The 16,503-nt window shown below is 34.7% G+C and overlaps 1 protein-coding gene and 1 long non-coding RNA gene across 3 annotated transcripts in view; one reads left to right on the top strand and one right to left on the bottom strand.

The window, feature by feature from the left end:
- prkd3 (protein kinase D3) overlaps positions 1-16,503 on the top strand; it is a 185,835-nt gene that overhangs the window by 6,025 nt on the left and 163,307 nt on the right. The window lies entirely within an intron of this gene.
- Positions 7,249-11,998, bottom strand: LOC137488133 (uncharacterized). Its single transcript, XR_015945095.1, has 7 exons — positions 11,891-11,998; positions 11,665-11,786; positions 10,735-10,818; positions 10,560-10,614; positions 10,385-10,460; positions 8,433-8,609; positions 7,249-8,142 (listed from the first exon to the last, which is right to left on the bottom strand). It is a non-coding gene; the product is annotated as an uncharacterized LOC137488133 (long non-coding RNA).

Here is a 16,503-nt window from a genome sequence, read left to right as displayed (position 1 = left end):
GAGTCCGTGGTGGAGTATTCACCCGCACACAAAACCGGACCACTGAGGTAAAATCTTGTGTGGGAAGCCTTGTTTTCTTAGCAGCGTATACAAAACAATGTAAAAATCGCTTGGCGTGAAGTACATAAACCAGTAACTTTAGACATGTGCCGTTGTTGATAGCATCAGCGTGTGCTACCTTCACAATAGATTTCTATCGTAATACACCATAACTTAATGTGAAGAGCATGTTAAATCTTAGAGACTTTGCTAGCAAGCAGTGTTGTGATCATGTGGGCTTTGCACGCTGGCTCTGGACGCTGCTGGATAGAATAACTGTAACGGAGTTAAGAGCGCATCGGACTGCTTATATCTGAGATTTTTAACGCAGTTCTATATAATTTTTTGGACTGATATCGGATGAATTTCCGATATTAATATCAGATCGGGACATCCCTATAAATAAATGATTTTGCTTATAAAAATAGCATTTCACCATAGACAATAAGGGCCCTATCATACACCTGGCGCAGTGTGGCGCAAGACGAGGCGCAATAGACTTTTGGTAGTTTCAGCTTGGCGCAAGAGTTGTTTTGAAGCGTTGCGCTACGCTGTTTAAATAGCAAATGCATTAGTGCTCATTTGTGTGCCCATAGGCATTCTGGTCTAAAAAGGAAGGTGTACTGAGGCGGACCGCTGGTGTGTCGCTATTTTGAGAAACTATAATAGATTTTTCATTAGACCAAAACTAAACTGCACCTCGCTTACGCACTGCTTAATACACACAAGAGAGCAATAGGCAAATATCTTTAAATATGAAAAAAATTAAATATTAAGGATATATATAGGATATAATAAGAATATATATGAATATAAAGGATTAAAATATAACAAAACATATTATTTTCTAGCCTACATAAATATGAAAAATTACTGCTTTTAAGTATTCTTCATCTCGGGAGGCTTTTTCAGTTCATTCATAACAATTTGCTTTTGTATAATGTTATTATTATTAGCAGTATTATTTAATATATCCATATTTATATTTGTTTTATTAAAAACAAGCTTAGATTTGCCCACCTGTCAGGTTTTAAACCATATGGGGCATAGCAGGTGTATTTGGAAATAACTTAGTATTTTGACCACACTTGGTTATTATTGTTCATTTATTCTTTGCTAGAAATTAGAACTGAATTTGGAAATAGTTTTGAAACAAATCTTTACGCTTAACAAACAAAATTAATTATTTATAGGCTAATTGATGTCCGTGTGTAAACTGTTAACTGTTTGCTTGTAAAATGCTCATTTTTTCCACTTAGACTTACTTTGCGCCCTGTAAATAGCGAATGCGCTCTTGCCGTGACGCAGCTGGGTCTTAAAGGGAATGGGAGATGAGACTCTAATTGGTTTATTCTCAAAACACACCTATAACTCATTAAGAGAATAAATGAACCATGGACCGTCAAAATAGAGGCCAAAATATTGCAAACAATACACAGAAAAAAAAATACACATTGAGCCACACTGTTTGTGATAATCATTGGGCTGAAGAGTACAGTGTTGTGGAGAATAAGGAACATTTTTTTCAATATCAGACTATAGCCAAAAGCTGTAATTATGTCTCACATGGGGCATATAGTAAACATATCCTCTTCTTGAAAAGAAGTCAAGATCAACACATTAACGCATTTACATTAAATATTATATATCCTGCTCTACAGTTTTATTCCAACTGCTTACACACATTTTCAAAAAAGGGTCACCTTCTTTCAAAACTCTACATACAAATTCTCAAAACTGCACACACAAAATGCAAAATGCGTCACGCTTCCTTTAAAATCTAACACTACATTCAAAATTCTATAAACACACATTAGAAAAAAGCATTTGCCTCAAATGGCAAACACGTATTTCAATACGGTAAATGTTTGGGTACACTGTGTAAACACTGTTATTCTGATTCTGAATCTGAAGCTCATTGCTCTATCATAGGCTTACATCTACAATTGAATACAATGTTTTACAGTGATTGTAATCTGCTAAGAGGGGGAACAGATGCACTTTAAACAAAAATAAAGTACAAAAAAATTAATGTTCACTTTTTATTTGCATTTAGCCTCTACAGATATATACTATAGACATAGTTTATGGGGGTTTGCTTGACCAACGTGATGAACAGAAACTTTTATCAGAGTTTTTTTTGTTATATGTATGTAAATATTTAACAATCAAAATAACAACAAAATCTTACAATTATGACAACCACATCGTAAAAAAACTAAACAGAAAAAGAATAAATAAAATAAAAAAAGAGTATAGGTTACAATAATATTTGCAAAAGAAAAAGAGTTGTTTGAGTATATTAACAGTTCTGGTTGCTTTTAATCTTAAACATACTTTAAGGATTATATCCGTCTATTTATATGTGTGTATAATTAACCAATTAAATTAAAAGTTTTAACACAAAATAGTTTTATATTTTATATAGTCTATTTATATAGACTAATATTTTCTGTAACACATTTTCATTATTTAACAGATTGAATACCTCTATTAATCACGTTCTTTCTATTTCATCAGCTCTGCAATAACCAGATTCCTGATAAATATGTTTGTAAATTTTATTTTAAAGTTTGCTCGAGTGCTATACCAGCATGCAGCGAGTTTGTGTGTGTGTGTGTGTGTGTGTGTGTGTGTGTGTGTGTGTGTCTGTGTCTGTGTGTGTGTGTGTGTGTGTGTGTGTGTGTGTGTGTGTGTGTGTTTGTAAAGGCTAATTACAAATAAAAAGAGAACATATTTTTTTTTACACTTTTTTTATTTAAAGAAAAGGTATAAGAGCCTGGAAGTATTGTAGACTTTGCAAATTCAGTTTGCAAACATTTATAGGTAAAGACATCTATTGTGTGCGTTTTTGGCAGTTTTTTCATGTCTTTTTAATATTGTCCAAATCGATAGCGGAAATATATCGTATCGACCGAAATTAAGAACTATATCGTAATTTAAATTTTTGCCATATCGTCCTGCCCTATGTTACATCTAATGCTCATTTAAATTCTTTTTTGTTGTTGCTTGGTTTTCGTGGTGATGTAGTTCTTTATAGTCCAAATGTAATTTGCGATATTACAACTACAAATAAGACCAATATGCAATAGCCAATCAGCTTTCTGTTATTGAACTCCTTGCGTGGTGAATGTGACGTCATCGCTGTGTTCGCGGGGGTTCGCTTTGTATGCACACGACATGATTTCGGCTGGCGGAGCGGACAACATTTTTTTAACCTTGGGCGAACAGTTTGTGTGGCTCCACAATCGATTTGAGTTGTATATGAAACACTTTAAAGAGATTTTGTTTGAAACAGGTACGTCTCTTCACAGATCTTTTTGATTCGTCCATGATCATAGTGAGAACTACACTGTAAAAAAACCCTAATTTTACAGAAAGTATCCCTAAATTTTTTTAAAGTAATTTTTTGTCATTTAAAATTATATGTAGAACTTAGTAAAATGACAAACAATCTTTCTAAATTCACAGTTTGACTTTCATTTTAGGTACTTTATCATTAAAGACAAATTACTGACATTTTTGTTTTTATACAGGGAAATTACAGTATTATTTATACATTATTTTTTCTTTTATTTTAAATTATATTCAAAAATACGTAAAATTTGCAAACAATATCTGTAAATTAACGCTTGACTGTTATTTTATGTACTGTATAAGTAATGACAAATTACAGCAATTTGTCCGTTTATACAATAAAATTGCCGTATTATTTACACAGTTTGAATAAATTGTAATTACTTGCTCTGTAAAAAAAATGTAAAAAAAGTCAAATGACTGGCAGCTACGGCTGCCAAACAAAAACCATAAAATTATGGTAAAATTTCTTTGTTAAAATAAAGTGCGAAAAATAATAAATCTACAGATATTTTCATTAAAATGTTTACAGAAAACACTGTTATTTTACAGACTTTTCCTAGATTATTACAATCAAATCCGTTCAATAAAGTTACACACTAAGTGCGCTCACATGCACCTGTTCCGGATTCCGCTGATTGCACACATAGTCGGAGGATCGTTATGAACTGATTACATGCGCTTTTTAAAGCAGCATAGACCAATTTCTTAGTCTTGTTATACTTTTACTGTGAACATTATGAAGCGTTTCTCTACTTTTACCTTGCTTTGTTTGTTAATTGTTTACGTTGTTTGCTGCCGGGACTGACCATTTGCCTGTTATTTGACCATGACTCTGGATTCCCTGCATAATGTTACATCTATTTGCCCCTGTGTTGACTGTTGTTTGCCTGACCATCTCTGTGTAATAAACCTGCATTTGGATCTGCACTCATTTGTCAACGTCCCCTTCATGTTACAGTTCCATTTCATTTAAGATCTGTAACTAAATCATTCCATATAACTTAAACCTCTACATGTTTTACATAAACACTATTCAATAAAATGTAACAACTGTAATTTTAAATTTGTGAGAATTTTACTCAGTTTAATCTCGTTTTTTTTTTTTTTTTAATTTTTTGATCCAAAATAAAACTGTTAAATTACGATCATGAGCTTGTCTTGGCATTTGATTAAAGGTGTTTAATCGTAATGATTTAGGGAAAATTATTTTAAATAACATTGTTTTCTCTTCAACTTTTAGTGCAGTCACTTTATTGATGGTGTTTGATCATAATAATCTAAGAAAAGTCTGTATAATAACAGTGTTTCTTTGTAAAACTCTTAGTGTGTAACTTTATTGAACAGATTTGTTCGTAGTAATCTAGGAAAAGTCTGTAAAATAACAGTGTTTTTCTGTAAACATTTTGATGAAAATATCTGTAGATTTATTATTTTTGCACTTTATTTCAACAAAGACATTTTACCGTAATTTTATGTTTTTTGTTTGGCAGCCGTAGCTGCCAGTCATTTGACCTTTTTTTAAAAAAATTTTTTCTTACAGTGTAGATAAACAATAATTCTTGGCTAGAAATTGTAACAGCAGTGGAAAAGGAGTAAAAGTTTTTCTAAAAGTTTGGAAAAACCTGAGGGATAAGTTTGTTAAAAACAAAAAGAGAAGCCATGGCAAAAGGGTAGACCCAGGTGGTTTTGATATTACAGAATGTTTTTCCACCATTCATGGGTTTTACACTGTAGGGCTGGGTGATAAAGGCAAAATATCATATCCCGGTGTTTTTAGGAGGAATGACATTATACGATATATATCCGGTATTTTCCCATAAATGGTTACTTGAGAGTTAAAGCCTATATTAAAACTTAATTAAACATTTATTGAGCACAATATAATTCAATCACATGGTTTTCCCCTTCCTGTTTACAAATAAACAGCTCCACAAAATCTTTGATAAATAAAATACAGTAAAGGTTTTCTGCTTAAAACTAAAAGTTGCGCAACATTTCAAATAAAAAAAAAATTCTGATAAATAAATACAGTACAGTGTTTTTCCTGCTTGTGCTATCGACAGCACTACTGTGCTGTTGTGCAAATACCAAAGTAAACAGAACCATAGGAAACATAGCTAAATTGCCACAGCAAAAAAAGGACACACTTAAATAGTAAAACAACATAAGATATTGTATGATAGAAATGAACCACAATAAATGTAAATATGAAACACAGTATTTTCTTACAATTGCAGTGTTGTTATTAGTTATCCTGTATGCCACAGTTGTGTGATTTATAAGCAACAATTAAACAGCTGTATATGTTTTTTTTTTTGTTACACATTTACATGTATGTATTGTGCAAAATTATTAAACAGTGCACATATCAAACATATCTAAAGATAAGTCTTTCAGTCTATGTAAACAATCCTACACTTTTTCTTTTGTTTTGTTTTGACTAAACTTGCTTTAATAAATGTTAAATAAGAAGATGCAACTGAATAGACTATAGATATGAGAAGTAACAAAATTGTTTGTGTACTTTGATAAAATGCAGGTTAAGCATATAGATGTAAACAGTCATTATAGCAGACCAAAACGCAGAGCTAAATGTGTTATAACGTAAATGTAAAGAAGAGACATGTGCATGCGCACATTTGTGCAAGTGGAGTTCGCATGCTACATTGGAGTGGTCTGTTTCGCGCAGAATGCACATGTGTGGTCTCAAACTATATTGATATGAATGATATTGGTTAATCCCGCATCCCGTTGGAGAATCAGATCAATATATCCCCAGAACCCGATATACTGCCCAGCCCAACATTCATGTATATATTACAATTTTGAATTTAAAACAATTTACTAGCTACAAACTAAAATTAAGTAACAAATTATTTCATTGATAACTGGAAAGGAATATTTGAATCTATAGGTTTACAATATTTACTGATGCCCTGTTTTTCTAGGCTTTATTGGTGATGATAGTCCGGAATGTTGGACCATTATTGCCTTTTTAGCTTATAAGTAGAGGACAAAAACTAGCCAGACAATAATGTGGGAATTGTTAAGTGGGCAAAATAAAATAAAAAAAAGTCTTTTACTTTTTTTTTTTTTTTTTTTTTGCTTTTATTCTTGCCATAATAAAAAATATAATTGTAGAGCAACCCATGTACTGTTGTTATTAATATTTAACTTTAATAGGTAGAACTGTCTGAGACATGAACGAAAGGAATTGATTCATCAAAGTTAGATTTAAAAAATCTTTAGAATCATTATAATAAATTATAAAAATAATAAAAATAACTAGTTTTAAAATCTTGAACGATATTAATAATATGACCTAGTTCCGGAAACTTTCTACTTCTTCTCTGTTTATCCATCTGACTTCACAATGGGTTTCTTTTGACTGCTCCCTGTCGTTTTAAAGAATATCACAATGGCGAACTCGTCAAATATAAAAGCCTTCGTCTGTTTCGTCAGGTGCGTGCAGTCAGCGGAGGTGCACGATGTGGCGCCAGGCAAAAGTATAACTCATCCTTAAGATGTTTGTTTGTTTTTTCCTATAGTTCAATGGTGCATCCAACACTCTCAGAAAAAAAGATACAAAATTGTACCTTTTAGGGTACAAATGGCCCGTCACTGGGGTGGTACCCTTAAGGGTAGAAATTTGTACCTCTATTTAAAGGTACAAAATTGTACCTTCTACATTTGTACCCTTTAAGGGACAATTTTGTACCCCCAAGGAACAAAATTGTAGACACTGAAGGTACAAAAATGTACCTTTCTATATTATATAGTATTTTCAGGGTACTGACCCAGGCATTTTGATCTTTTGGTGACTGCATGCACAAATAAATAAATAAAATATTTTGGTTCACAGATGTCCATTTTTATTTATTAATGTAGAAATATTTCATTACAACTCACAGCTGAATGTGTTAAGAAATAAAATTACACAGCAAGTATAAAGCAGACATGTAAAACAGTAAAAAGAACAATATAGATAACAAATAAAAACTAAATAATCTACACTTAATACAAAGACCACAAGAATACTGTTTAAGATTTATAAACACATTACACAGGCTACATCAAGTACTGCACTTTATAACGTCCAAAGTGTTTGTCTTTAGTCAGAATACTCGGTCATAATAAATAATTTGTCATCAACATTTTCTCTGAATTTCAGAATGAAGGCAAACTTTCTCTATAAATTGCTTCAACAGTGCAGAAAACCAAATACATCAGTAGCCTCTTCCTCAACATCAGTAGATTACTCCTCATCATCCTCAAGTGGAGTTGTAATTTGTTGTAACACAATATGTATTTATGCTTTTGATAAACATGACATGTAAAGCACTCATATCTGGAAAATGTTCTTTGATAGTCATTAGGACCACAAGTTATTTAAAAATGTGCTTTATGCATGAATGACAGCAGTGTGCTGGATTAACTTGATGATTGTGATTATCCCAAGAGCATGTAGAGAAACAAAAAAACAAGGTTGATCACTCTGGTAACTGGAGTAGATCGAGGCTTGTCACCGTCCACCGTTCATTCAAAACATTCCACTGCAGAAACATCAAGGTGTTCTTCTAATAAGATGGATATGTCAAAAATGTATATTCGTCCACACCATTAGCCCGGCCAATCGCAATACCATCAACTCTGAAGACTGCCGTGACTCATCTTGTTAACACAGTTGTCCAGTCGGTGGCCTCCTCCTGTACTTGAACTGTTGGATGTGGTAAAGATGGTTCACTGTAAATGACAAAGCAATAATTACATTAATATCAGTCACTCTATCACTGATTTAAAAAAAAAAAAAGTACCACAGATTAAAAGACTAATATAAATTTAATTCATTCATTCAATTTCTTTTCGGCTTAGTCCCTTTATTAATCTGGGGTCGCCACAGTGGAATGAACCACCAACTTATCCAGCAAATGTTTTATGCAGCAGATGCCCTTCTAGCTGCAACCCAGTATTACGAAACATCCAGACACACTTATTCACACACACATTTATACACTACAGACAAATAAGCTTACCAAATTCAGCTATAGCGCATGTCTTTGGACTTGTGGGGAAACCGGAGCACTTGGAGGAAACCCTCACGAACACTGGAAGAATATGCAAACTCCTCACACAAATGCCCACTGACCCAGCTGAGGCTCGAACCAGCAACCTTCTTGCTGTAAGGTGACAGCACTACCCACTGCATCATCCTAATATAAAGAATATCAAGCATTACAAAATGCATTTATCACAGCATATACTAAACAGAAAATAGGCTTGGGCGGTATTACGGTATTATGGTATACCGCGGGATCTAAAAATAGCAACGGTGTCAGTTTCAATACCGTTATACCGTCATAAAATATTAAATATCCTTTATTTAATGCCTACAAAAACGTATGTGTGGTTGTTACACGGGACAGTGTGGAGGAGAGAGAGAGAGGAAGGGGAAGAGGAGGGGGAGAGAGGGATAGGTGACGTGACGAGTCGCGCTTCAAAGTGTCCTGCAGTTTGGCAGTTTCGACTGAACAGAAGTGAGATGTGGTTAATATGAACGAGAGGTCTGCATTAGAGCTGAAGATCTTTGCCCGAACCCGGCGAGACCCGAAAAAATCCAAATCCCTGCATTAAAATCCATCCCTGCAAAAGTGAAACGAATGATGACAAAGTAGTAAAAAAGCAAATTTTGACGGCGGTCAAGCCAGTCACTAGCTCAGAAAGAGCGGTTATTCCAGCCGCAGGTATTTTGCGGTCACTCATACACTGCGTATTACGGTAGAGCATTAAACCGCAAGCTGACAGGTAAAAAGACGAGGTCACTCGCTACACTGAAACTGCTGTCATGGAAAATTAAATGGATGTTCCTGACTGGTAGAAGATGAACAAACAATCCTACCCAAAACTTGCAAAATCAGCCAGATTAGAACTCTGCATCTCGGCATGTAGCCGCAGGAAAGGGTGTTCAGTTCTGCTGGACGCACCATGAGTGAGAGACTGAGCTAAAACCAGTGGATTTAATATTGTTCCTCCACAAACACACGTAGCCTAATCTTGGTGAGTAAAGGGTTTTTAAATTATAAATAAATATTAATTAAACCATATAATCATAATGTAGACAAAGTGTACAGACTAATGGTGGCATTTTTCTTTTAATATTCAGCTTCACTGCCGCCCTAATGCCAGATTGTGAAGAGAAGTGGAGAAACACATCTTGCAGAGCCTTTATCTTAATTTCGTTATTGCCAAAGTAGCCGTCATCATTTAGAGTTTATTTTAATTTGATTTGTTAAGGACGATTTCTTTTCATTGGTGTGTTGGCCAATTTAAAGGCTAAGTGCATGTACCTAGACTTATAGAGTGCTGAGATGTTACGATGTTACAGAGGACTTATTTTATTCCTTTGTTCCAACTTCCAAGTGGCCTACAGTCTACGTTTGTTACGAGTAAATGATGTTAAAACATATAAATGACTCATTCTTGAAAAAAACATACAAGCTGTGTGCATGAGCACATTTGAATAATGTCGGGCTGTAAACGAGTTCGGGCTTTATAAAGCTGTCAATCAAAATGTACCTGTCGGACTCGGGACCTATCGGGTATAATTTTTATGGCCCGATTACAGCTCTCTGCATTCCCGCTGCTGTTCCGCGGGAGCCGGCCAGATTTCTTATGGTGTGGGAGTAAATTTCTGAATAAATCGCAGGAGAGATGTGCGTGTGTGTTTGTGTAAGAGAGAGAGAGAGGGGTGCTGTGCGTCGCTTGGCTCTCTCTCTCTCTCTGACCGCGAGCCTAAGGTCGCGAAGAATGTATTCAGTTTCTGAATGGTTTAGGCTCAAGCCAACAGTTTGGTGATGCTGTCTAAGCCTTACGTCATATTTTTTTTTATTACGCCGGTAATACCAGATACCGGGGTAAAATATGGAGGCGGTTTGACTGTATCAAAATTTGGATACCGCCCAAGCCTAACAGAAAACAACATACGCACCGGAGCACAACGAAATGTTGAAGTGTCTCGCTTAACAAGGCTGGCAACATGAGAAGTGCAGCTGTAAAATCAATTCCTGGAACATAAGATGTGGCATACAAACAAATATGAAGGAATCCATACAAAGCTAGAATTTAATAATATTAATCAAGTGGAGAAAGTTTAGAAAGAGTACCTTAGAGTCAGGTCCATAGCATTCTTCAGTTGATCTCTCATCTTTCGATGAAAACCTAGAAAATAATTTTAAACACGTGGGTGTACATTTATTGTTGTTTGTAAGTAAAAACCTACAAATTTAAAATAGTATGTAAGCCATTAAAACCATGGTATAGATAATGAGACATACTTACAACTTGTAACTGAGCCATGCTTTCATATGACATGCCTTCATTGGTCTGATGCTGTCAGGCTGCATTCTGTTGTTCAATCTTGTCCTGAAAGACAATTGGAAACTTAAGATAAAGCAATAACTATTTATTTATTTTGAGATATTAATAAAATAGGTAAAATAGCTCAAGGTACCAGTTTCAGAACAGATGAGACAAATTATTACATTAAAGAACAAAGTTTAACTTAAAACGTCGATTTATACAACGTGGTATGTTAATAATTCTACATTAACATAAGTATAACATTAAACGATAGTAAAGCACCAACAATTCTGGACATGAGAGTTTGTGGACACTCCTCAACATTAATGTAACTTAGACACTGAAACGAAGATATGTAACTTACAAGCATACACACGCCACGTTTGTAACTAGCCACGTTTACATAATCAGTCGCTTTGCCGGTGACAAAATTGTGATTTTTTTTCTTCATAAAATGGCGGTGTAACTTATATAACTTAACCGTCTAAAATTACATTTCAGCGGTCAACCGTGGCTAGAAAATGGCCTCAAAATATAAAACATTATCAATAATTACAAATTTCCAGTATTAATAACAAAAGGTTTTATATGAAGGTATATGAAGACTTTTGTCGCGCCAGCTCCGGGCCACACCGCACATTACTCACGGCCCGATTCCGGTGCACGGATACGGCAGCATCGGCTCGCTTCTGCCGCCGCATCTGGCCCGAGTAACGTTACAGCAGACTGACGAGAATCTAGCCACAACTGGCCCGAGTGTATTTTGCTATCTGGGTTGCGATTATATTCCGCCGTGGCAACACTTATTAATAAAGCAGTAACGTAACGTACGATATAAGGCGCAAATACGTAACGTAGGCAATAAAGGGAACTTTTACACCGAGAAAACTAACAGCATATAGTACTCACCGTCTATAACGTTATGTCCCTCGGTGACTTCGATATCACATTGTATTAACTTCTTTAATAAGCTGCAGACATCTTAGCAAACTCCATCCTGCAGGCCAACGTACACCAGGCAGTCCGGAGCACTTAAAGCGGGGGAAAGCCGAGACCCGAGAGTGAGACAAAATCAACAGAACACGGCTTCACATGTAAAAATGAGACTGAAAATATATCTTTAATAAATTCTCACCTGAAAAGTGTGGACTCCAAAATAGACTTTTTTTTTTGAAAAGCGTGCAAAGTTCTGTGTAAACAGCCAGCATACTCTACCGACCGCCTCAGTAACAAACACTACTATAACGTCTCAACAAGCCAAATTCTTAAAGAGACTGCAACATCACCACCTGTATGAAGATGCTGTCACTCTGCATGGTTCTTATTCTACATCTCATATACTATAGGGTCTTAAATAGTAAGCAAAGACCAGTATTTACATTTTTAATGATTAAAATTACATTCAATTATAAATTAAATTATTAACATTTTTGAGAAAAAATGTAATTTAAATACATGAAAAAAAAAAATTAAAATATTTAATTCAATCAATTTATTTATTTATTATATTTTTAAATTATGTATTTTAGTATTAATGTTTAGTATTAATGTTTAGTATTAATACATTTAAATTAGTGTTATATAGTGTCTTAATCTTATCATGAGCTGAGGGTACAATTTTGTTCCTATAGGGAAACAAAATATATAATTGTACCTTTAAAGGTGCCAAATTGGTCCTTTACGGTACAATTTTGTATCCAAATGTGCTGTAAAAGGTACAAAAATGTACCTTTCAAACCTAAATCTGGACATTTGTACCTTTTTAGCCCATTTGGGTACAAAATTGTACCCTAAGGACCAATATGGAACCTTTAAAGGTACAATTTTATATTTTGTTCCCTTTAGGAACAAAATTGTACCCTCATTGTACCTTTTTTTTCTGAGAGTGAACCTGTCTTCAGCACTGTTCAATTTAAAGAATTTTATTTTTCCACTAAATTTGTTATTTAGCATTTTCTTTTTATGTGTATGCGTGTTTTTAATATTGTGATATAGGTCTTAAATTTAATACTTAATGGTCTTAAAAAGGTCTTTAAAGTCTTACATTTGACGGTATGATATCTGCAGAAACCCTGGTATAAGCAGTTGGAAAAAACTGTAATCTTTTACATCAGTCCATGTCAGAAATCCAGCTGTTGGATATTGGATAAACATTGTTCCTAATTTTTGTTTTTAATTTTCTCTTTTTAATGTCATACAGGTATATTCCTAAATAGAGCTACAAAACTAAATGATGAATTTGCAATTTTACTATATCTCTTGCTTTCGATGGTTTGTTTTACATTGGCTATATCTGGCTTAGGGCTGGGCGATAATTCGATATCGATAATTGTCACGATATCAAATTTTTTAATAAAATGATAATGACAGTTCAATAATTGCTCGATAATATTTACACACTATGCGTAACTTTGCGCAAGCATTTTGCAGCCTGCCCTTCCGGATGCCGCATGTCGTACAAGTTTACAGGCATACAGTGTTAGGTGTACTTAAGAATAGGGTAAAAAAGGTCAGAGTCACAGACATTGTTGACAAGAAACGTCACTAGACCTTATAGGTATAGCTTATAGCTATAGTTTTTTGCTATCCGACACAAAACAGAGCAACATCCACTGCAAAGCGCAATATTCTTTTGCTACTTTTAGCTCGGCGCAAGGGTCATTTTGAGGTGTTGCACCACACTGTTTAAATAGCAAATACATTTGCGCTCAAATGTGCGCCCATAGGCGTTCTGGTCTAAAAAAGCAGGCGTGTTTTGGCGCGTTGCTATTTTGAGAAACTGTAAATAGTCTGATCTTTAGACCAGAACAAAGTCGGTCTATTGTCTGGCGCAAGGTGCACCTGGCTTATACACTACAAACAAGATGCAGAGCAATACGCAAATATCTTTACATATGAAAAATATATAATATCTTAAGTATATATATATAAATAAATGAAATATTACAAAACATATTAATTTCTAGCCTACACCACTGCCTTACTTTCTTCATCTCGGGAGGCTTTTTCAGTTCATTAAATTTGCTTTTGTATAATGTTATTATTATTAGAAGAATTATTTATTATATCCATATTTATATTTGTTTTATTAAAAACAAGCTTAGATTTGTCCACCTGTCAGGTTTTAAACCATATGGGGCATAGCAGGTGTATTTGGAAATAACTCAGTATTTTGACCACACTTGGTTATTATTGTTCATTTATTCGTTTGCTAGAAATAAGAACTGAATTTAGAAATAGTTTTGAACCAAATCTTTGCGCTTAACAAACGAAATTAATTATTTATAGGCTAATTGATGTCTGTACATAAAGGTTTCCCTATCCAAGAGAACAAAAGCGAAAGTGAACTTACTTTACGTCAAAATGCGCTTATGGCGCGACGCAGCTGGCTCTTAAAGGTAATGGGAGATGAGACTCTGATTGGTTTATTCTCAAAACACACCTATAACTCATTGAGAAAATAAACTCAACACTTTCAGACCATGCGCCATGGCGCAAAACGGATTTTCCTGTCCTTAAATTAGCAAAATTGCGTTCTGACATGCCCTGAAAGCGTTTGCGCCCTGCGTTTTGCGCTCTGCGCATGGACCGTCAAAATAGAGCCCATAATCTTTAAAATTATGACATATTAAAATGCAGCAAATATATGACAGACGTTTACAACAAAAGTGGAATATTAATTACATCCTTATTTTCTTCGGAGCGAGGCATCCATCCGCAGTTGTTTAAATATATATATTTATAAATATACAATTTTTTTTAGTTTGTAAATATTTGAGCTAGATAGTCTTTTCGCAGCACTGATAGATTTCTTGGGTTACCTCGGAAGAATAAACTCGGATAAGAGCTCGAAAGCTCGCTGTATAAATGGAGAGGCTCCCTGCATGTTTTCGTTGTGATGCGCGATTTGTAAAATGAGAATCTGCATAGGCCTAATTGTGCTAGTCTGTCAGACAAATTTGGTTAAAACATACGTGGATATAATGGAGATCAGCGCATAACTGGCTTTATGTGTCCTGCAATATGCGATGTCAAGAGGGTGACTGCATAAGGTAAACTGCACACACTTGCTTATGTAATGCGTGGACGTGTCTCACAGTGCAAACCATAACTAAACCTTTGCATGTCCATGCTTAATCAGTCATCGTTAAGGTCTTTTGATTAAAGTGTTATTGACAATCAATAGATCATCAAGTAATCCTCAGCATGCCTAAATAAAATATGATAAAGTATATTTCACCCTAAATTAACCATACTTGCCATTAAAAGGAGAGTTCATCCAAAACTGAAACTTCTGTGACCATTAACTAACCTTTTACTAGTTCTAAACTGGGTTTATTATATTTTTTTCTAATGTTGAACAATAATATCCAATAACTTTTAATGTCTGGTTGTTGAAAACTTGAACAGTAAATCCTGAATTAAGATTGTTATTTTGTTTATTATTTTATTTTTTATATTGTCAGACAGCTAAAACATTTCACTAAATGTGTTAAATCAGCTGCACAAAGCGATTGGCATACTGAAAATCTTATAAAATTAATAGATATAAAGATTTTATGTTTATCGTGATAAATATCAATATCGACTGATATGAAAAAAAAAAATTATAGTGATAATTTTTTTTTTTTGCCTTATGGCCCTGCTCTAATCTGGCTATATTCAGTTTTTTTTTGTCACATATGAAAAATACAACAACAGTGCCAAATTTGGAAATTGACCATTTAAAAACTGTAGGAGCCTTTTAGTTGTACAGGCTTGTTTAGGCAGTTTTGAAACTACGTTCTAAATCTACTGTTTTGTTCTGCCAGTGGATAGAAACTGTGTACATAAACGTCAAATCATAGCCTTGTACCAAGAGCAGCTCTGTTCTCATGTGACCTGTGAATGACTGAAGCGGTGCCATTACTATCTGCTAAAAGCTGCTGAATGTCAGGTCAATATGCGACAGAAGAGCATCACAGAGAGTTAATGACATGCTGCATCTGGTTTTGTACAGTCTGTCTTGTGCAGTTCGGGTCAAGTTCACATTCCTTCAGGCCAGTGTGCTGCTGCTGTTTATGTCATGGTTCTAGTTATACAGAGAAGTAATAATCAATTGAAATGTTGTGGGAGAGTGTTAGATGTTGGAGTAAATGCAAGAATGTTGAATATCAGAGCAGTTACTGTAACCTGAAATTGAAGTCATAGTAACTTATGGATGTACAGTTGTCCTGTCTTCAAATCTGTAAAGTTTTCTCCTACTTAAAAGTTCAGAATCCAGTTAAAAAAATAAAAATACTTTACTCTCTATTTATTTTCCTTTAAGTCTTGTTGAGCACAAAATAAGATATTGTGAAGAATTGGAAGTCAATCATTTATGGTTTTCAGTTTTCTACCTAATATCTTTCTTTGTTTAGCAGAAGAAAGAAACCCATAAATGGGTTTAAACAAGAAAAGATAGAGGTTGATGACAGACATTCAGCCCGTTCCCCGGATCGTTTGAGAAGTGTGAGTGCACTGAATCGGGCTCAAGCACGGTTCACTTGGCCGGCCCTGGCCCGGTTGGAAGAGGTGGGCCAGAGCGCGGTTCACTTGGATTTATGGATTTATTAATCAATCTTACTGTTGAGTGAAAGAAAACTGCTGTAATTTATTAAAGACGCAAACTCCTCACTGCATGACAGCTGCGCACCTTCAGCAGACCTCCTCATTGCTGCAGCAAGAGAACTTTATGACTGTTTATGAGCGCCAAAAGTGGCGGATCTG

Source organism: Danio rerio, chromosome 17 (assembly GCF_052040795.2).
Source record: "Danio rerio strain M-AB ecotype USA chromosome 17, GRCz13ab, whole genome shotgun sequence".
Classification (NCBI taxonomy): domain Eukaryota; kingdom Metazoa; phylum Chordata; class Actinopteri; order Cypriniformes; family Danionidae; genus Danio; species Danio rerio.
The sequence above is the reverse complement of the archived record's forward strand: the minus strand, read 5'-3'. Positions and strand labels throughout refer to the sequence as shown.